Below are 21,576 nucleotides of genomic sequence, written 5' to 3'. Positions count from 1 at the left end.
GTCAGAAATAGAAGAGCAAGGGTAAGGAGAAGAAAACAAGGCTTGGATTTTCCTCCTGGCAAAGCCTGGTTGAAAAGCATTGTTAGGAATTTTGTGTAGATGCTTGACGGCAGTTTGCATGGCTTTCATGAGGGTGAGGTTGGAGCCTACAGGGAAATAAAGAGGTTGCAGTTAATGGGGCTTAATCTGGAGAGGACTTGAGAGAAGACGAGTCTTCAATTATGCAGAAGGTTGTAAGTGGGGGGGGGTAGTAATCTGTTCTCCGTATCTGTACTGAATGGGACAAGAAATAATGTGTTTAAATTAGAGAAAAATGTCTCTGTTAAACATTAAGAAAAAGTTCCAGCAGTAGAGATAGTTGAGTATGGGAATACATTGCCTCAGGTAGTTGTGGAATCTCTATCACTGGAGGCTTTTAAGAATAGATTAAACAAATATCTGTCAGGATTGACATACGATCCTTCCTAGGGATAAGGATAGGGCCGATGGCCTCTTGAGGTCTCTTCTGGCTGTGTTTTCTGATTGTTAGAGATTAGGGTTGCAAGAGGTGATTTGGGACTTGCCTAATAGTTAAGACCTGAGATAGAATCTGTCATGGAATAGAGAGCTGGAGAATTGCTAACACTGGGGGCTGTCTAGCATGGGAAGGAACTGGGGAATTTGGGAGAGAGCTCTTCATGCAAGGCTAACAAAATGGTCTTAGTACTTTAAACGTTCAGATCTCGTGTGAGTCGCTGCTCTTTCCCCAAAGAGTATCTCTATAGGCTCCTGAAGTAGTGTAACCTACAACTTGGTGGCCGTGCTGTTACGCAGGAAGTGTGAACAGCAAAGTGAACAATGCTGTTCCATTTTCAGATTTGCTTTTCTAAAATTGAGTTAACATTAACCTTTGAATGACCAGCAACTTTACTATCCCTATTCAATCAACAGAAGAACTTTCTGAAGTGGTCTCTTGTCTTCATTGCCATGTGGGGGTGTAGGAATTAAAATTAAGGTATATTGTGTGCGAGTGCATACAGGTCTGAAGAATCAAGATATTTTGAGTTTGCGGTTCTAGTTTTCAGCTGTTAATTGCAGCACTACCTGGCATAGATTTTAATGGTGTTCTGTCACATTAGGTTAGCTTAGTCACTCTAATACAACCTGCAGTTTTATTTGCAACAAAGTCAGCAGCATAGAAGTGAGTTGTGTTCTTGTTTGATCAGTGAAGCATCACTACACAGTATGTTAGACTGGGGAGTTGGCTGATACGGTCTCCCAGTGTGAAGGCTAGCCTTTGTAGCCTTCAATTTCAGTCACTATTTTGACTTTTTTTTGTGCGGTACTGAGCTCCGTGTCAGTCTGTGTATCATAGTGGCATCTAAATAAATTTGTGGTGTTGGCCAGTCTCTTTCACCTCTCATTTACTCTCCGTATTCTTCTAAAGGGAGGCTTTTTCTCTCGTTAGAGAGGGTTGTTATAAAGATTACTTTGCGTTTAAAAGTACTTCACTAACGTTAAGTGCCGTATTGTATAGACTTTAAATGGCTTCAAGTATGGTAATAGCTAGCACTAAGTGTATATTGCTGAATAATTGCATTTAGCAGATTGCCATGTAATTATCATGCTCTGACTGACATAAAGGATAAGTGGTGGGTCCTAGAAAGACTGATTATTTTGCCACTCTGTAATTATGATGTCGTTAATAAGTAAGAGTAATTACATATCACTTTTGCTTGCACTATCCTATGAAGTGCAGTCTTGATACGTTTTCAGATGGCTGAATATCTGACAACTAGCAGTGAGGAGTATTTCACAGTTGGAATGGTCTTTGCTTCAATTTGCTTGATGTTAGTGAGGTGAAGATACAAAGAACAGCAATACTTATACTTGAATTCTTCAGAAAGGTTTAAAGGGAAAGTGTTAGTGTTTGCCAGGAATTATTTTATGCCCATATTTTGCCATAATTAAGATGCACATAAGTTACAAAAGTGGAGACAATATGACCAAGTTTTCTCACATGTGAGTTAATAGAAGTAAAATAGTTTTCTCAACCTGACACTCATGGTAAGCAGGGGAAAGAAAATAACCAGAATATGCCTTTTTTTTTTTTTTTTTTTTACTTTAATCAATTGTAAGTAAAGCTTCATCTAGTCTTCAGCTTATTTTTCTCTACTTGCTTCTGACTAATTGGGCAATAGAAGGGGATACTGAAACACCGAAGGGTTGCATATAAATTTCACTATTGTGTGTTCATCTAGTATTCTAGTCTAGTTGCTGTTTAGAAGTGCACTAAAATGTTTGTGTTCTACTCTTCTTTCTCACTCTGAATCCTCTAGCACTCTTATAGTTCACTTACACCTGGAAAGACTTTAGTGATGAACTGATCTATGCATAAGGAAGCAAACAGAAAAGCATTGTTAGAACTATGTATAAGGAAATGGAGAGAGGGGAAAAAAAAGCCATTGAAGTATGCCAAGTGTAGCTTAAGCACACAGGAACAGGAGTGGGCAGTGACAGAAATTTCATTTTCAAGCTGCTAACAGGTAGGTAAGCAGTGGAAATAAATCTAAAAACAAACTGTAAAGTGTAGTTGGGTATTCCTTCAAATTGCACGTTTTTAAAATTAGGAGGTAAACAGTGCAAATCAAAATGTTTTAACTTGAAATAAGGTAAGGTCTAATTTCACTGTGTCCCAGTGGAAACGATGAAGTTGTGCCTGTGACTTATAGACAAGAAGGCTAATGTATTAGTTTTGTAATTAAGTCCTGTAAATTGTGCATAACAGAGCAATTAACTACTTTAACCAAGCTTTGGAGGGGGAAGAAGAAAAACCTGTGTGCACTGGGAATGAGGGCATGGAACATATTCCCTAACTCAAACCTGAAAAACCTGGTGTTAGTCTTGGGTTATTTCCAGTGACCCCTTGACTCCCATCTTCCTGCCCCCTGCACAGATTTGGAACTGGTCAGCCATATTTGTTTTTGGAAGGGAGAGGAGACAGATATAATGAATGGCTTTTATTGTGCAATATTTCAAAACCTTTTTGACTGCATTCGGATGGGATGGAAAATGTTCTACCCTGTGCTGCTGCCAAAATAAACAAAACATATTCCCTAAACCTGGATGTGTGTTTCACTCAAACTGGCAGTAGTTAGAGCTCTACTCTTAAACAAGAATTTAGTTTGACAATTTTTAGGCCTTGTTCAGCTGAATGTAACAGCCAAAGAAAATACTTGGAAAAAAATTAAATAATACACATATTTACAGCTTGCAGGTGGCATTAATTTTTGTGGTTCATAGTATTTAGTTTTAAGAATCCCTGTTAGTTGGGCTATATTGTAGATTTTTAAAAAATATTCTTAATTGTCTTTTTTTTTAAATTAGTTTTTTTATGAGAATAGTCATTCTGAAGGAAAATACATTTTATGTAGCTCCCTGATGGGTGATAAATAGTTGTGATTCAAGGCTTTAAAAGTTTAGGGTCTACCAAGAAACTGAAAATTCTACAAACACAAGGCCCAGCAAACTAGCAGTAAAACCTCTTGACAGAAGCCTGCTATGGACTGGCTTCCAACTCCACTAAAGTTTAGTTTAAATACCCTCTTTATGGTGCAGGCTTACTGCTGTTTTTTAGCATTGCCAATCAGTTCAGTGAAGACCTTGCACTGTGTAACCAAGATAATTCATGTTGTGCAACGTGTTTTATAGTCTGAACAACCATATTTATTCATAATAATAGTAACAACAACTTTTAATTTAGTCACCTATGCCCAGAGGCCTCTGAGTATTGTAACAATGAAGGACTAAAACTGAATTATCAAAACAGACATCATGCCTGGACAAGCCCCACTCTGCAAACAAATCTTTTATTCCTCACAATCCCACCCTACAAGCAAAAATCCCTTTGCACAACTAACATGCAAAACTCTTAATGTTTTTAAGTAGATAAATGAGCCTCATTTTTTACGTTGCTATGATTAAATCATTGAAGATTACAAACAAGGTATCTCAAAGTCTGAAGAGAAGTTGCAAGAACGAATAGTGATCGTTCCTTGACAGCCCTAATGATGTAGTAAACTAAACAAGCTAGGAATCGGAAAACTGGGCCTTTTGTTCCCTCTGTGGTCTGGGTTTGGTTTTGTGCTGTTCTTGAATTAAGTTGTTACTCAGTTTCCTTGCTCTGTCTCTCATTTATTTGCCAGCACTTGTAACATCTGCGTGAAAAATATGGATCTAATATCACCATCCATTAAATCAACTGAGTTATACTGAAGATACTTTTGAAGCCACGCTTCGCTCTGTCATAAATAACCTGCCTATGTCATACAAATGTTTGGACAAACAAATGCACTTAGTTCCATGGTTAGAAGGTCAGTAATGCTGAGTTTTGGTAGTAAATAATATTCACTAATGCAAATCTATTAAGGTTGTAAGGGAATTCATGTTTGAACTGTGACTTGGATATGTTGAGTATCCTCATGTGTGCTATTGAGGAAAAAGTAATTGTGTGGGTACAAATATTAATGATGAATAAAAAGGTCGTTTTACTCTCCCCTCAAGAAAAAAATCCTAAGTACCCATGGTGTGTTTTGCAAGGAAAGCTTTGTAAGGTTTATGTAAGGAGTAGGTAATGTACATGTAGCTTATCTTAATGCTAAGCATTACATAATACAAGCTATGGAATATAAGCCTCAAATGTTCACTTTACATTAGTCTTTTGCATCTCTCCCACTGCTCGCTTCTCACAGTAGGTAGAGGTCTATTTTACCTTGCTGAGTTTTCCTGCATTGCTGTGTTCCACTGCCTCGGGTTTGGAGTGTGCTGCCTTCTGGTCTGCCTCGCTCATCTTGCTTCTGTCTTCCCAATACCTCCTCCTTTTGCTTAAGACACCAATGTCTGGCTCTTGCTAGTCACAAAAATGACAAGTAGGGTCACAGAGTGATGATCCAAAAAAGGAAGCAAAGCAGTTGGTAGCAGAGAGAATGTATGCCATAAGCAAGATATTGCAAGTTAAGCAAATTAAAGCATTGCTGCCAGGAACTATTTCTAATGCTTGGCATAATGCCTCTTAATGGAGCCACAAAAAGCCTTAGTCACAGCCAGATCTGTGGTGTTAAGTGCCTTGGAATTGCACCTTTGTATAAGAGTTAAAGAAAATGATAAGGCTATAGGCAGAATTAAGTATGTGGTTTCATGCTGACACACAGAGTAGCCAAAGCCTTAAATTGTTTCTCTTTTATTAGCAAAGAAAATCTCTGCTTCTGAAAATTTCTTTTTTCTCATTCCACTAAGGATCAGCAAGGGCTAGGGACTTGGGGTGGTAGTTGAGGAGAAGTCTTAAACTAAATCCCGAAACTTTCCGTTTCCATATTTTAGCCTGCCTTTCTTCTGCTTTCAGTATTGAATGCAGCGCAACTAGTATGACCGTGCCAAAAGCTGTTTAAACAATATTAAGATGTTTTCTTCAAACTTCTCCCTAGGAAGATACTCTTTTTCGAGAGGAATGTTTTCCCTGGAGCATTACATCATGAATTGGTTCAGTTCTTGGAGTAAGAAATTGGACCAAATGGTGGAGAAGGTCTCCAGGGGAAACATACTTATGCTGTTAAGTATTCCCACCAGAAAGCTTAGAAACCGCTTACATATTACCATTCTGTCCACATTTAGCCTTTCACCTTACTGCAGCTGAACAGAGGGAAGGGGGGTGGTTAGACTTTTTTAAGGAAACTTGAACCTTCTTTGTTTTTGTCATTACGTTTTTCCCCACTCTTACTGTATCTTGTGAACTGAACTCTGGTAATGGAATGTCTCATTTTTGACAGTAATGCTGCATAAAGATACATTTGTGTTGTATGCAAACTGTTAATGAAATCTTAATTATGAAAGCTTCCTTGGAAACTCTGAATTTAGCAGTTTTTTAGGATTAAAATGAGAGGAACCTCTGACAAGACCAGAGGACGGAGGGATTTGGGTGGATTAATGGGACAGCAGCCATATGAACAATGTCTGAGCTGTAACAGTATTGTGTTTCCTCTTGTGTATGGATTGGTTCCCCATCAACGATGGAGGCACTTGATACGGTTTCCTATATCAAATGAAAATCTCAGAACAAGGAGAAATATACTCCTTAAAACTTAGTAGTGCAGATCAACAGATTTTTTTTTTTTTAATATGGAAGTTCTACGCTGTAGAATTATTCTTTGAAAGCTGATAAGCTTGCAATTTCACAAAGGTCCGCACTTTGTTTTGCAGACAGTTAAGGACCTAAAAGCATATTCCAGGTGCAAGTTGGATTTGGAAAGTTTTGAATTGTTCATCTTTAGTTCACACAATTATCTTACAGGATATAAAATGAAAATACATACCAATGTAATAAAACTTAGAAGAATAACTTCCTGCACAAACACGCCCCAGGGCAGGACACTTAGTAGTTCACGAGTGGCTTGAATTGGACCATGGAGCTGAATTAGAAAGGAGCCTCCTATGATACTTCTGAGTCGTGTTCCCATCGGTATTTTAGGCAAAACCATGTTCTACTGCCCCAGATTTGTCTGATGTGCAAAGAGGATTTTTGTATCCCAAATCTCTTGTTTGGCACCTTCAATCACTCCTTAGAAAAATAAAAGTGAGCAAAAGCTTAATTGAATTTGTTTTTCTCACTCAAAGGGTATGATACTGTACAATCATAAGAGGCTGAAGAGAAGGTCAAGTCCTACAGATGCATTCTCTATTCCTATTTGATATCTAATCTATCTAAAAAGTATTTTTTGGGGTTTTTTGGCTTTTTTATTTTTTTTAAGAAAAAAATCACAGGCAGACTTTTAACTGTTCATAACAAGAAGGACCATTAAGCTGGTCCAGCTGCTAAGGGACTGGCACTAAAATGGGTGACTGGAAATTGGCACAGGACTGTAAAAGACCTCTGCCAAAACATATTTAAATTATGTAATAATAATAAATACACACTAACTACACTGTGCATATTATTGCTACATTCAGGTTATGAAATCATTCAATAATGAAGTGTATAGTAGATAATGCAAGAGTGTAAGAAGAGAGAGACTGTTCTGAAGCATACTGAAATCAGTGGAAATACTCATGTTGGCTGCAGTGGGTTCTAGATGAGAGCATATACGTGGAACTATATTATTCCAGTAGGGGAAAAAGGCACGATTGTAAGATCAGCACTTGGACCTGTTGTCCAGAACCCTGATGCAACCAGCTATTTAGATGCTTCATTTCTGGCATAGAATAAATGCAGCAAAGTCGATAACGGTGCAGACTTCTGACAGTGGCAATTCCCACTGCTTCTGAAGGCTCTAATGCAGCAGATGGGCTGTTTGGTCTGCAATACTTATGTCATCTCCAGAGCAAGTGACAAGTCATGTTATTGTTCTTTATTGTTGGTGCTTCTCTGAAAATAAAGCTCAGTCATCTGCACAGCATAATCAGCTATAAGGCTGGACCAGAACTTCTGCTGGAGTGCCCTGTATGCTCCATGCAAAATAGCAATCCTGCAAGGGTTTACACTTGGAAATTACCTGGGTTCGGAGAATTTGTGTGCTTAGGAGTTTGAGAGAAATTACCACAGGCAATTAAGTTGAGATTCTACTGACACTTTTATTTTAATTCACAAACTCATTCCAATTCAAAAATTGTCTTTTGCAGCAGACCTTTTTTTTTTTTCATGTCTCCCGGAGTATGTGGCTAATAATACACTTCTGCTTAAAAATTCTGAACTCTTATGAATATTTAGTAGAATAGCCACTTTATCTTCCTGCTGCTGTTAACAAAATGTAAAAAGATATATTTACTTTTGCTTCCCTTCTCAGCCATTTTTTCACTGCAGAACAAACTTTTTAAAACTGATTACACCAGATGATTTAGGGGTATGGCCAAATAGTCCCTGCTTGATTAAGATGGATGGTAGCTGTATTTGGAGCAATAGTAATTAAGCCTCCCATGGCAAGCAAGGAAAAATAACAAATTAATCTAATAAGAGCTTATGGGGAAACTCTTAAATTGAAAAGTGTTTTTAAAATCCAAAATTCTATAACACTAGAAGACTCTTCGTTTATTAAAGCTCACAGAATTACTAAAATCCAAATTATTTTTATTTTATGCTTTCATATTTTCATATTTGTACACTTTTAATTTTAAAAATTATTTAAAATGTAGAAGAAGCTTAAGACCTGGATTTTTCAACACGGAATAGACAGTTCCAGTTAAATCACAAGATTTCTTTAAAATGAGATTAACTATCCTCATAGTCTATTTTTAATAGCCTTCTTACCTGATACATGCAGATGACAAAATGTCTTTCTACCACAAGAACATTTCATTTCTAGATTGCATCATCTGTCTTGGTCAGGAATACCTTCTCAAAAGACACTGAAAATAAAGACAGCATGGCCTACTAAACACTGCAAGGCCTCCTAGTCCTGAGCTTGTTTTGCTCATGACGTTCTAGAGCTCTCTTGGTATTGCACAAGTCCTTTCAGAGTTTGGTGCCTCGGTTTCTACATGTGTAAATGAGATGTCCACCTCTTGAAGGCACCGGAAAGTATATTTACAGTGTGCAAAACCTTTGACACAATCACTGAGCTATTACTGTTTTTAACTATTTCTATACCAATTCTCTCTCTTGTGTACAGAGGTGAAGCATTTAATGTCTGGTAATCAACAGCATTAATGTTGCTCTTCAGGTGCAACCGACAGAAGAAGCCCAAATGATTTAAGGGTGGTACTACCTTTAGAAGAGAGATGGCTTGTTCAGCTTTTTAAAGTCCTTAAGATAACGTCTTTTATATTTATGATTGATTTATTTGATATTTATGCAGTTGGCAGTGGGATTTGAAATATAACATAAGCACTTCCTGAGATGTCAGTACTCCGATGTTAGTGGTCTGAACAAGGATGTAATTCATATCTGCAGGTGCTTACTCTGGTATCAAACACTTCAATAACATCATGCTTGTGGAATCCGGCACTCCCCAGTGTCCCATTTGTATCCTGATATGCCCACGTCTTTCCTATGTGTGTTTTTCTTTCTTAAGGAGCTCTCATTTCCTTCAATAGGATATGTTTTATTTCATCCTTTTTCCTGCATTTACTCATATTAATGTCACCGCATTCACTGGTAATAGCTCGGCTTGGAAATAACCCGTATATCCCTGAAAACACTGGGCCTGAAATTCAATGCCTGGGATACTTTATTAAGAAAGAATAGATGTTTAAGTGAAGGGAGGTAATCATTTCTTTTTGGACTCTAATTTGATCTGACCCATTTAAAGGTGCATCAAGCATGCTCAACCACAGCCTGATGGCCCTCTGCATTGTTCTGTTAGGCAGTGTTTGAGAGTCCTGGGATGAAAGTTTTCTGGGGCTTTTCTGCTGAACACCCATACAGTTTGAAACTGGATGCTGTCAGAGGAATTTACACCTTGTCTAAGATAGAGAGACTGTAGGCACCTTTTAGGCTTCTCTTACGAGACTTTCTTCAGAATGAAAAGGACAGAAGTCAGGTGGTGGGTTCTTGCTCATGAGCAAGTTCTGGGAAAGGACTCCATCGTGGCCATTAGATCAGCTGACACTCGGGACTGTATTTTCAGCTACGCAGCTGATAGGGAGTTTTGCTTGCACTTTTTGTGCCATGAAATATTATCTTTTTGTAACTCCTTTCCTTCGTCCCTTTCCCCCATTTTGCTCCGTTTATGAAAAGTGTGAGTTTAGCTTACAATCTTTTTAAGTGATAGTAGTCTCTTCACTTGCTTTGTAAAGCACATTTGCACATTTTGTGGGATCTAAGGATGAAGTCTTGTGAAAAGAAGTGATAGTTAGCACTTCTCTGAAACTGCATTGTCCCTTTTCCAATTGCTTTGTAGACATGAGTCTTAATAAGGCTCCTGTAGACAGAGAAAAAGTATCTGACATGAAAGGACTTGAGACTTACATAGGTTATAGGGTTGATTACCAAATATGACAGTGACAGGAGGGATCTCAGAAGCTCCAAAATGCCAGAGCAAGTTTTTAGTTAGGAGGCCACTTTGGAGAAGCATTTTGATTAAATATACTGGAGTGTTCAGTGCATGAAATCTTTTTATTTCCTGTCATTATCTTGGTACAATCACGAGTGCCTTTTTTATTATTTTTATGGATGTGCTCATCAGCTGTAGCTTTTCCCATCCCTGTGGGAATTTTCCTGCCCTGAAAAGCTGAACTTCACAATATCTAGTAGAAACTAAATTTTTTTCCCAGCTGGTAAGCAGTGCAGCACCAGAGTCTCTAGTTAACAGTGCTCTACTTGGGGAAATTTTACAAGCCATAATCTGTTTGAACAACTCACTTGGGTAAGTTAGTGCTTCGTTGTAAACTCTCATAGGTGACTCATCTGGGAAATTGCAATGAACAGAAATGCTACAGAATATAGGGCCTTGCTTGCAACTTGAGCTACCCCCTTTACAAGGTATAGGATCTATATGTATATATTTTACTGTAATGCCAGCCTAAGTTTAATGTTTGTTTGCAGCATGAAGTTATATGTGTTACTGATCTTCAGCTGGTGGAGTAAGCCCACATTTACAGTGGAAGCAGACCCATTCATTTTTATTGCCGCAGCATTTATATTGCAGTGTCACATAGATTTCCGAGACATTTTTGCATTAGGCTACATACAAACTGGATTGATTTAGAGAGAATCCTTGCTGTGTTAGGCTGACTTTGCCTGAGACTGTATGCTTTGTTCTTATGTTGTGTTTTTGATCTACATGAAGGTACATAGTGTGAATAAGTCCAGGAGAAAATAAGCGCTGTAAACAAGCTTGTAGCCCTGTTAGGATTTTATGGGTGTCATTCAAGGAGCCATGTGGTAACAAAGTGGTAACAAAGATAAAACAGCCATCTTGTTCCAAAAGCACTGGCTCCTACTACTTGAAATAAAGAGAACCACTTTAGCTTGAGCTGTACAGGAGCTATGACCCAAAAGGTAATTTCTCCAACTTAATATAATGGAAGGCAACGGTGCAATTATGCCGAACCATGTTATGGGTTGGTATGATGAGAATGCCCTTATAAGATCTGAGAAGCACAATCTATTGGGGCTTATAAAATACTTAAAACCCCACATATGGGGATTGGGAGAGGCATACAGTATTCATGTTATTTCACTCTCACAGTTTATAAATAGCAAAAATGCAATTTCCTGCTTTCATTCAGGGCAGCTGCAAGTCACACTGGCCTGTGGAAAATGGCCAGTTTGACTCACGATTAAGCCCAAGTGCCACATGCATCTTACCTGCTTCAGCCAAAGCTGTACTTCAGCAAAGCGCTTAATATCTCTCTCTGTCTTTCTCAAATTTCTCCCTTCTTCCCATCACCATACAACTTGGTTTTTCATTTTAGGCATTTTCTTCTATCATCCAGCCTAGAAAATAGGTAATTCTCTGCTACCAGCAGGTGGGGACAGGGAATACAATACATTAGCTCCACTATAAAGGAGGAAGAAACAAAACAAAGGAATTAATTTCATTTCCTCTCTTCAGCAGGTGGAACAAGTCTGCCTGCCTGAATAAAGTGTATGTTCCTATCCTCCCCTCCATGTAGCCTCTTCTTACTCTTTAGGTTTTTTTCTTTTAGCTGGCAGGACTTCAGTTAATCTCTCCAGAGAAGTAAGCAAATGTGATTTTTTTTTTGTTTTGTTTTGCCTTTATAGTGTTTCAAATATCCTAGAGCTTCTAATTCTGGGAGAGGACAAGTTTTCCCTTCACAATTACTTACTGAATGTGCTGAAGGGAAGCAAAGAAACAAGTACAGAAATCAAACTTTCATGATGGCCAAGGGTGTGCGCTTCCCCTGTGATGTGCTGCATGAAAGCCACACCTCAAAACAGTTAATCTCTGCAGATAAAGGCTTCTTAAAGATTTAGCAGTTACTATGCATAGAGAAAAAGAACGCTGGGACATCTTTAACTTTGTCCCTTTCAGACAGACTTAACAAAGTCAAAGAGTAACGCATGCAGAGAAATGTATACACATGCATAGAAATCAATAATGTAATGATTAAATGACTGTAATGAACCCAAAACAGATTTGAAAAATTCACAAGTTTTTAACTCCCCCTTTCACAACAGAGGTGGCTGTAACTTCAGATGTGCTAAAATTCAGAAAGCAAACTACCGTAGTCTTATTTTCTCCTTTTCCCTGCTTGAATTTTGTGGCTATATGGCCTTGCGGATGCTTTTTGTGGCCAAAACCCGCCCTTCTCACAAAGGAAGGGAATGGCTAGACCAGAAGGAAATTGGAGAGGCGGCAGTTGTGCTGTGCCTGAGGAGTCACCTGTGAGCAGCCTGGGCGCAGGTGCCTTCCATCACCCCTAATTGCAGTCTCCTCCTCAGCACTGGGTCTGGTGACACCGGGCTGTACAGAGGGTGAGTTCTCTGAGAGGATTTTCCCCTCAAATTACTTTTTATATTTACCTTTTCCTCATTTCTGTGACCTAATGAATGTGGTTTTGATACCTGAAAGCAGGAGAGGAGAAGCTGTAAGCGTCCTGTTGTTGGGGGTGCTGTATGGGGGACATATGGTCACCCTGGAGCTGGCTCGGAGCAAATCCTCCTTTGTGCTTGGTGAATGGGGTATGGTGTTGCTTTGTGTGTGAAGAAAGCTGTAGTTTTAGACAACAGTGATAACACTTGCCTTCTTCCCCGCAATGGTTCTGCTCAGTGGGTGCTGGGAGTTGTCTAAATGGTGTGGCTCCTTGGCTTTTTGTGAAATCTGTTCCTTGAAGTGATTCTCCTGACTAAATAACGCCTGAAATAAAAAAGGAGCCCAGCTCTGATAGCAGGGTTACCCTTATCCTGCTTTGAGTTTCATTTGGTTTCACCAGGCTGCCTAGGCTTATTTCCTTCTTGGAAGGTTGTAGAGGAATAATGAAGTTTGCTGGCCACACAGTGGAAAAACTCCAGTGCAAAATGCTCTTAGATACTATCCACAGCCATGATAAGCTATGGGGTGTCTCTCAGTAGTACCTTGACTTGTCTCCAGTGATTTTGCTCCAGTTGCAGTCCTGGTTTGGGTTCAAAGTATCTTCTGCTGGAAGCTGTCTCCTTCCAGAGCAAGCTGCTAAGTCTGCTTTCAGATTCTCCCCAAATTTTAGACTGAAGTCTCATTTCAATCCGCTTGCAATTAGGACAGCAGGGTATTGGGGTGTTTGGTCAGCAAAGGCATAAGCCAAACATGGCATTGGGCTTTGAATGAATTTCAAACATGAATTTGAGCTTTGAAGGCCTTAGAGGGCATATTTTTGCTTCTGTGGTGCATGTTGTCTGTAAAAGAGCAAAAGGAGAGGCCTGGTTTTGGTTTGGATTTTAGCATAAGACCTAAGAAAATCAGGTAACATTACTTTCTCTGCACACTGCTGGGTTTGAGGTAAGCTGAATTCAGGCAACCATCTTGTCTTTCCATCCCCTCTTCCACCTCTTGTGCTGCAAATCACCAGCTGCAAAAGGGGTCTGTTACTTCAGATTTAAGACACCTGGGGACTTGGTATTTTTGGTGGGGGGGAAGCAAGCAGATACACATCCTACAAAGAACAACTTTAAAAAAAAAAATTGCCATAACTAAGCTGTTATATGTATCTGGGAGGTGAAAATAATGAAATAGAAGGTTAAGCACTAAGCTGATCCAATGTTAGGCAATTATTAATGCCAAATATAGCTTGTAAACAGTTGGTAGCATGTACCTGCCCTTAATCCTCTGCATATACAGGAGACAGATACTAATAAACAGGAACTGCCTTTTGTGAAAAGAAGATGATTTAACTACATCACTGTATAATATTGATAAAACATCTAAAAGCCTACAGATACCAAAGGAGATCCAGCAGGGAAGGCTTTATGTCCCATGTTGATTTGTAATGAAATGGAGACTTAGAAGTCTGTGATGGATCAACTTCGAAGGCCTCAGTGTTGCTCCCAGATCTGTAGGGAAGGACTTCTGTGGGTATTTTGGCTCTTCTACATGGGCCTAGAGAACTCATGAGGACACATTGTCTTGTCTCGTTTGCAGCACCACACCCTGAGTAAGGTGCAAAGTTGTGTTGCATTTTCTTACAGTTGTCTATGTCTTACCTTTGCTTCTCTCTGTATCAAAATGTTTCAAATAAAGTTGGTAGGTTCCTTTTCTTTGGTTCATTTTCTTGCATTGCACTGAGGTACAGACACACTCCTGCAGTGGGTTTCAGCAGAATGGCTTCCCCCCAGTTGCAGTGATGTAGCAAAATAGCCAAAAAAATAAAACACTAAGTAGGAGCGCTGAAGGTATAGTTCTGCCCCTATTGTCTTTCTCTGGGAACTCTTATAAGGGAACAAGTATAATGTGATGCTGTTCAGTGATACGTAGTTTAGCTTAGTTTCTAAAAGCTGTAGAGCTGTGTTGGCATGATGCTTTGCTCAGATTAATTAGCCCTTCTGCCTAGTAGGTATATTGGCCTGAGCAGAATGGCTTGCTAGTGGGATTAAGCTGCTTCCTGTAACAGCAAGGTTTTTAGAACTAGTGCAGGTATCTCCGGACAGTTGTTGCATTGTGCCCTGTGGACGTGACTACCGTGACATAGGCCAAGTTAATTCACCTTTCTGTCCATCTATTTTCCCTTTCACCCTTTGCGTGTTTTGTTCCTGGTCTCATAATGACTTAAACACGTGCTTAACTTTATGCACTGTGCGTAACTCTATTGATGTGCATAAATCTTGTGAGAATAGGGCTTACACATGTGCTTCAGTAAATTTATTCAGTGTATAAACTCAAGCACATGGGTACATTTTCACAGGATCAGGGCCTGGGATACAGGGCAGGATGGTCTTTTACTGTGTGGCTGGACAGTGCAATTTATCACAGCAGGGAACAAAACACATACATAAATGAGTGCAAGGTGTCTGCCAGCACAAATCCAGTTGCCTTAAATTGCAAAGGTGGAAGTAATCTTTGAGGATGGGGAGGGGTGGAGGGGAATGAAAAGTTATTAAAAGCAGAAGAGATCTCAAGGAACCCAACTTCGTTTCATTCTTATGAAGAAGCTTTGAATACAATAGGGAAAAAGCATTGGGAGTAATTATCCAAAATGGGTGGCATAAATCCGAGCAGAAAGTAATACATCAGTTTTAAAGCTACTCATTTCAAACTGTGAGTTAGATTTATTTGACCTGCATTTGGGAGCAAATATTAATGAAAGGGCGAAGGCAGCTTATGGCTCTTTCAGTTCTTTCATTTCCCACTAGATGTCTCCGGTGTAAAAACTAATTATGAATGTTCTTGATTTAATTTGGAAAAAAAATTGGATGAAGCTTTTTTTTATTATTTCTTTTAAAGTCTTGTGCTATTGTGCAGTGTGCAGCTTAACCCTTGATCTTTCTTCAGTAACTACTTCAGCCTCAAGTGTGACAAGAAGCCACTTAGAAATGATGCAGTTAATGGATTTTTTTTTTTTTTTTTTTTTAATAAAGAGTTGTCCAAGTATTATGAGAATCAAATCCGTATTCCCACCAATTCTTTGGCTGGTGTCTGTAACATGTAACTTATTTTCCAGCTCTGATGACACATGTTCGGTACTCTGTGAAACTTCCATTTTTTTATTTATCACTGTGTTGGCGTGCTGTATTTGAACTTGGGCCTCCTTTTGGAGTTACTCTTTTCAAGAGCAGCTTTATAAGAAAAAAGTTCTGGGTGAATCTGCAGAAGTGGTTTCTTTGTCTCACTTACTGTTTGTTAAAATTAATGGGGCTCTAAATAGATACAAAGATACATGTGGATATGGCTGCACAGTTGAGGCTTCATCCTAGAAAAAAGCAAAATTTCTCTTGGCATTTTTCTGTTACCTGCAGATGAGAAGCCATTAGAAATGCACAAAGTGAGGTAGCACTTTGGGTAACAGTGGTTTGGTATTGTAGAGTCATTGACCTGTTCACACATCATTTAAAACAAGTTCAGTTGATTTTTCTTTCTTTCTTTTTTTTTTTTAAAAGCATGGATCTTGGTACCATCTGCATGATAGTTTTAGTCCACTGCTATCTGCTGAATATCTAGCTACAGAGGACTGGACAGGTTATGTTTGGAACAAGCAAAAAATCCATCTCCACACTTGACTTTTTTGACGTAAGGAACAAAATCAAAATGTCAAGCTTGGACTAAAGCGTAGGTAGTTCCATTCTTGTAGACCTGCAGTTATGTATTTGCTTTACCATTGTGCATGTCTTTTCCTAGTCCAAGTTGACAGATTGTCAGAGTCTGTGATCAGGTGTGAGATTTGTCCATTGAGTTTGGCCTGTACTGATGATTTACATTTTTAGGGAAGATCTTCAAGGTGTATTTTGGAAATTCATTGTTGAAACATTTCCATTGGCACTGATGGCGCTATTATTACTGAAGTTTCATTGTCCTCATGTCCATTATTATTTTCAGCAGAAGAAAAATTAGGTCAGTACAAGACACTTCCGGAAAACTTTGCATTTGTTTCTTTCCTGCACTTTTCAGCGTTTAGCTACAAGCCTGCTTGATAGTCACAGGTTTGAGCAAGACCGCTGCAGCTAACAGTTTGTTAGTGTCAGAACCAGGGCTGAAGCTCAGATATTACCAAGGCCCTAGCAGGTTGGTGACAGCTCCTCAAATGGAATGTAGGGATGTACAAATTCAACAGCTGTTTTATTGTCCTTTCCAGTCCCCTCTTATACTCAGCTATGCTCTCCCAGGATAGACATGCCATTAAACACAGTGTAATCACTGGCACAGCAGGTGTATTGAGATACAGACATCTAGCAATGTTTTAAATAAAAGGCATGAGTAATAATAATAATATAAAAAAGCAAACAAAAAACCCCACTGCCAGTCACCATAAGAAAAGGTATCCACTGGGAAATTAATAATTGCCCTCTGTGGACTACATAGCATATGCTGGCTGCATCCTGCTGCCATTTTCATTTTAAAATGTTGAAGTTAAGTTATAGCATTATAAGGAAACACGCTTCAAAACCTATGCTTAAAGGTACAAAGGCAACAACAATCTAAACTGAAATGTCTTCATAGCTATTACACAAATATAAGACTTGTGATGGATAGCAGAAAAGAAGCGAACAAATGATTCTTCTCCCCAAAGAACCACAAATATTTTTTTCCAATTAATGACAATGAACCGCAAACAAACATTTCAAAAGAGCTGATGACATTTTTCTGATCACTTTATTTTACTCTGCTGTTCATATTACTGGGTGCTGGGATGCAATTTGTAGCGAATGAATGTTCTGTGGTCAGTTCTGTGTTAAACGTCTCAAAGATAATTTCTCAAAATGGTTGGGAGAAAGACTTGCTGTCCCATCTTAATTCCATACTCCTAAATTTCATCTCTCTGAATTTAAGCCGTGTAATATTTGTGAGCAGTTGACTTCATTGAATATGCTGGAAAAGGTATTTCAAACTTCTTATGCATTTTTCCATTTGTGTTTGCTTGGTTTTTAAAATCTGGCTGCTTAAATGGGAATGGAGCTCCTAAACAATCTAGTCTTTCCCCTTTAATGGCTTCACTACTGTTTGCTTGTGCAAATATGTAATGATTCTTTCCAATCCACCTCCCCCTTCACTCCAGAAATCAAAGGCTTCGTAATTCAGTGAAGCATCTAGGCATGTAGTTACATTCACATGGCTTTAGGACCAATCTGATCTATCCTGCCTCTTGGCAACATTTCCTAGCTTGAACTCGGAACTGTATTAGCAGTGCTTGGCATGTGGTCTGTTTGAAGCATAGGCAAAGCAAGCTCTTACCTGCTTCTAAAAGGCATCATCTCAGCTACATGAAGTGTCTGGAGTACACTATGCACTTACGGCTGAATCGGAAGCAACGTGTCTATGATTTATAGCCAGCATGGATACTCCACTTACAGGATGGACCTGTTACATGATGAAACTTTGGGTGGCTCTTCCAGCACGCGTGGTGCTAGCGGGGACATTCCCGTACAGTCCTTTGTATAGATGTACACTAAGCAGCTTTGTTTTCAACTGCTGTGGGGGGTGGTTCTGATTAAATAGCACACAGTCAGCCTAAAACACCACCAGCAGGGACCTGCCCTTCTTTTGCTTTCTTTCTTAAGCTTACATATTTCTTTCTTTCACTTCTCTTTCTTACACTAATTTACTGTATTGTATTTCAAATTGAACCCTGTTCTTCAGTCTGGCCTTTCAGAGTCATGGCGAGGTAGTCACAGGTCTCAACACTTGCACAGTATGCTGCTGGGAAACCAGAGGACTGTGTATGCATCTGTTCTCTCTATAGCACCTCACAGAATCCCCAAGCTTGACAGGAATCTGTGGGCACTATTATAATTAGATAATAGAATAATTTCATATGCAATTGAAAGTGCTGCAGGGAAAGAAGAGGGGTGTTTGGGAAAGTAGATTGTAATTACTTGAGCTGGAATTTGGCCAGGATACAGAGGTTAGTCTTGCGAAAAGTACCGAGGGACCTTCAATGAACACAACTAGTTAGGATCTCAGTTAGACTTCTGATTTAAAAGATGCAGCCCTCACAGCCTGGTGCCCCTGCAGTGTACCCCTTCAGGACTGAACAGAGCTACCAAAAAAAGCCACAAGCAATTTTCCATCATAAAGGTAAAAAGGAAATAGAGGTGACTGGGAATGATTTTTATTCTGCCCCAAATTGTCCTTGGCATTTTCTCCAAGACTTTCCACATGAAACAAAAAATTTGATTCAATGTAAACTGGTGTGGGGAGGGAAGCACACCTCTGCTGAAGGGAGCTGAAATTTTAAGTCTAGTGGCTAAAGTGATTGTATGAGAGACCTCAAAAAATTGGGAATTCGACACTATTTGCAGTGGCAGATGAGCACAAACCCTGTGTGACCTAATAGAAAATCCCAGCATAAAATTTGAGCCTTAATCAGCCTGAGCAGTCCAGTAATGGTTCAGTTCTCAGTCATGGAGAAGATGCTGGTGTCATTAAGGGAGACTCTGACTTTTACTCTCTGAACAGGACCCTTCTTATTTTCATCTTTACTGCTAGTCAGAAAGATATATACTCTCCAAATAATAGCAGTTTCCTTGTGCTGGAGTTATAGTGGCTTTGTGATACAATAAACAGCACCCTGTCATAAGTCTTGTATAAAAAATGGCCTGACATTTCTTTAAAAGTAAAGAGAAACACTACTGCAGTGATGACCTCTGTGCAAGGTCACAGATGTTTTGCATGGTGGGGGAAACTATGGTTACATACTTATACGCTAGGATATATTGCTTACTTTTCACAAAGCGTTTTCCTGAGAAATTACAGTACATTAAAAAACGTCGGGTGAGCTCCACTCAGCCTTTTAGTGCTCATTTTTTAAATGATACAAAACAGAATAAATGTGGCGGGTTGGGTTGCTAACTTTTTGTTCCCCCTTCCTTTCACTCACTTTGCACTTTTAAAAAAAAAAGTCTTAAATGCCTAACTGTCCAAATTGGATGGAATTTTGAAGAATAACAATGGAGCAGGTCTTGAGAAGGTTTGTAATTCAGCATGAGTTTGGAGAACTGCCTAAATGTTTGGATATTTATCAGGACATCTGCAGAAATTGAATTGGAGATCTTGCCACAGTAGTTTACTTATTAGATTTCTTGTACTTCCCAGCATGTAGGAAGTCAACTGGTGGAACTTACTGCCACCATCCACTGCTGAAGTGCTGTTTGGTGTGTGCAAATCCTGGGTGAAAGGTTTGAGGTTTATATCCTGCAGTGGTGTAAATGGAGCTACCTGATTAGAGAGGGCTATTTCATTTGAGGCTGATGGATCCAGTTGTGCATTTGACCCCTGTACGTACGTATATTGAATGCATCATCAACGAGAAACTTGCTAGGGTCACCAAAAACCGTTTCTCTTAGGACATTTTACTTTACTGGTCCATTCCCTTGAGATGCTGTGCAGCTGGGTTCCTACTCCTGTGTCAGCTTAGACTGAGGGTAACAGAACTCCCAGAGCTCTGCGGGAGTAGTGAAAACCTTGCTGATTTACCAACTGAAAATGTTCCTGGACACTTAAATCACATGGAAGTAAGCGTGCCAGGAATCCAGTCCATTCTGGCAAAGTCTGGATGCTGACTGATGAATTTAAGTTGAAATAGCTGTGACAATTCCCTTTGCAAACTGTCTAGTCTTTGGTATTAGGGTAATCCAAAATCAGTGCCGGTTTATCTTAATACGGTGAGCTGAAAACTGCATCGGTTCAACAGCTGCTCTGTGAGTATTTGGAGATCTCTACAGTAAAACCAAGAACTGGATCTGAGGTCAGGAGCCCTTTTTAGAAGGTAGAGCCTAGGTTGCCACACAAATAGTACCAGCTGAAAGACAAACGAGCATGAATGAAGATTTTACTTATTCATCCGGGTTACTGACATTAGCTATTTATCCAGGTTACTGAGCTATTCGCCCAAGTGTCTCCATGGAACACATTTAACTGTAGTACAGCAAGGCCATTTTTCTGTTTCCAGTTCTACAGTTGGCTTCTTCAAGGTAGTTCACTGCCTCTTAATGAGTCTGCATTTGAAGAAGGAAAGTGTTGTTTTGTATGTACAATAAGAAGCATTTCTTCCCCAAACAGCTTAGCACCTCAAGAAATGTTATGAAGGACACAGGAAACACAAAGAATGTTGTTGTTCTTTTTTTTCTAAGATCATACGGCAAAGCCAAGAAAAGAACACAGTTCCATAGACTTCCACTCTGGTGTTTCATGTTGGACCAGGCTTTTTCAGATGCTTTCAGCTAGTTGAAAGGCCAGGTAGCAAAGGAAGGTGAATAAAAACCAGATTCTGCTGAATAGCATATTCTTTGGTGGGTACTCCCTTTGAACCTGATGGCATATTTGCCGAGTAAGGTGCTAAGGTAAGCAAGGATGTTCTTGTGTAAGCCATTTTGAGGCTTGATTCTGGTCCAGCAATGAGCAAGGAGTAATCACTGTTCTCTGAGTCTGTCCCACTGTATACTCAGAACCGTTTCTGATTTGTTTTGCAGTCAAATAACGTAGAAGTTTTAGTTACCTTGTGGGACTAGTAAAGCACATAACCCAAAACTTTGTCACGATTTAACAGTGTGATGCCCTTCCTAGCAGGGTAGAAAATTATCATCTCCATTGCCTAGGGACATAATATAATGGGGAAGCATTTTCCCTGCTCCTTAAATACTGTCCATTGGACATTAATTTACTTAACTGACATTCTGTTTAAAGGATAAACAGTGTTAACATCAATACGCTTATTCTCAGAGGTCTGTGGGTGTTCGATATTTGGCTAATAGGTAGTGGTGGTGATCTCGTCATTTCAAATGAAGGTTTTTCTTCAAATGATATTGCATTGTGTGTTCCCAGCATGTCAGTTGAGGGTAGATGCCCTTAGGAAGGACTTCCCCCGGTTTTATGCCAGAAGTGCTTTAGAAGTACCAAATAAACCATATGAGCGAGCCCTAGTTAGTACTGCCAGGTAAGATGTAGGAGTTCTGTGCATTTGTATTCTGAGCACGGGTATGTGGGACAGATATTCCCAGCCAGTGAAGATCGCACTAACTTTAGT

The 21,576-nt window shown here is 39.4% G+C and overlaps 1 protein-coding gene across 2 annotated transcripts in view; it reads left to right on the top strand.

The window, feature by feature from the left end:
* The window catches only part of CDCA2 (cell division cycle associated 2), a 58,010-nt gene that overhangs the window by 15,590 nt on the left and 20,844 nt on the right, over positions 1 to 21,576 (top strand). Inside the window, exon 16 of one of the 2 annotated variants that reach the window (XM_075523668.1) lies at positions 15,998 to 16,127. The exons of the other annotated variant lie outside the window; for it this stretch is intronic. The gene's annotated coding sequence lies outside the window, so the exon portion shown is untranslated. Of the gene's footprint in view, positions 1 to 15,997; positions 16,128 to 21,576 lie in introns of those variants that run through there. 2 annotated transcript variants of the gene reach the window in all.

Source organism: Mycteria americana, chromosome 23 (assembly GCF_035582795.1).
Source record: "Mycteria americana isolate JAX WOST 10 ecotype Jacksonville Zoo and Gardens chromosome 23, USCA_MyAme_1.0, whole genome shotgun sequence".
Lineage (NCBI taxonomy): Eukaryota > Metazoa > Chordata > Aves > Ciconiiformes > Ciconiidae > Mycteria > Mycteria americana.
Note: the sequence above shows the minus strand (reverse complement) of the source record. Positions and strands in the feature narration are given on the sequence as shown.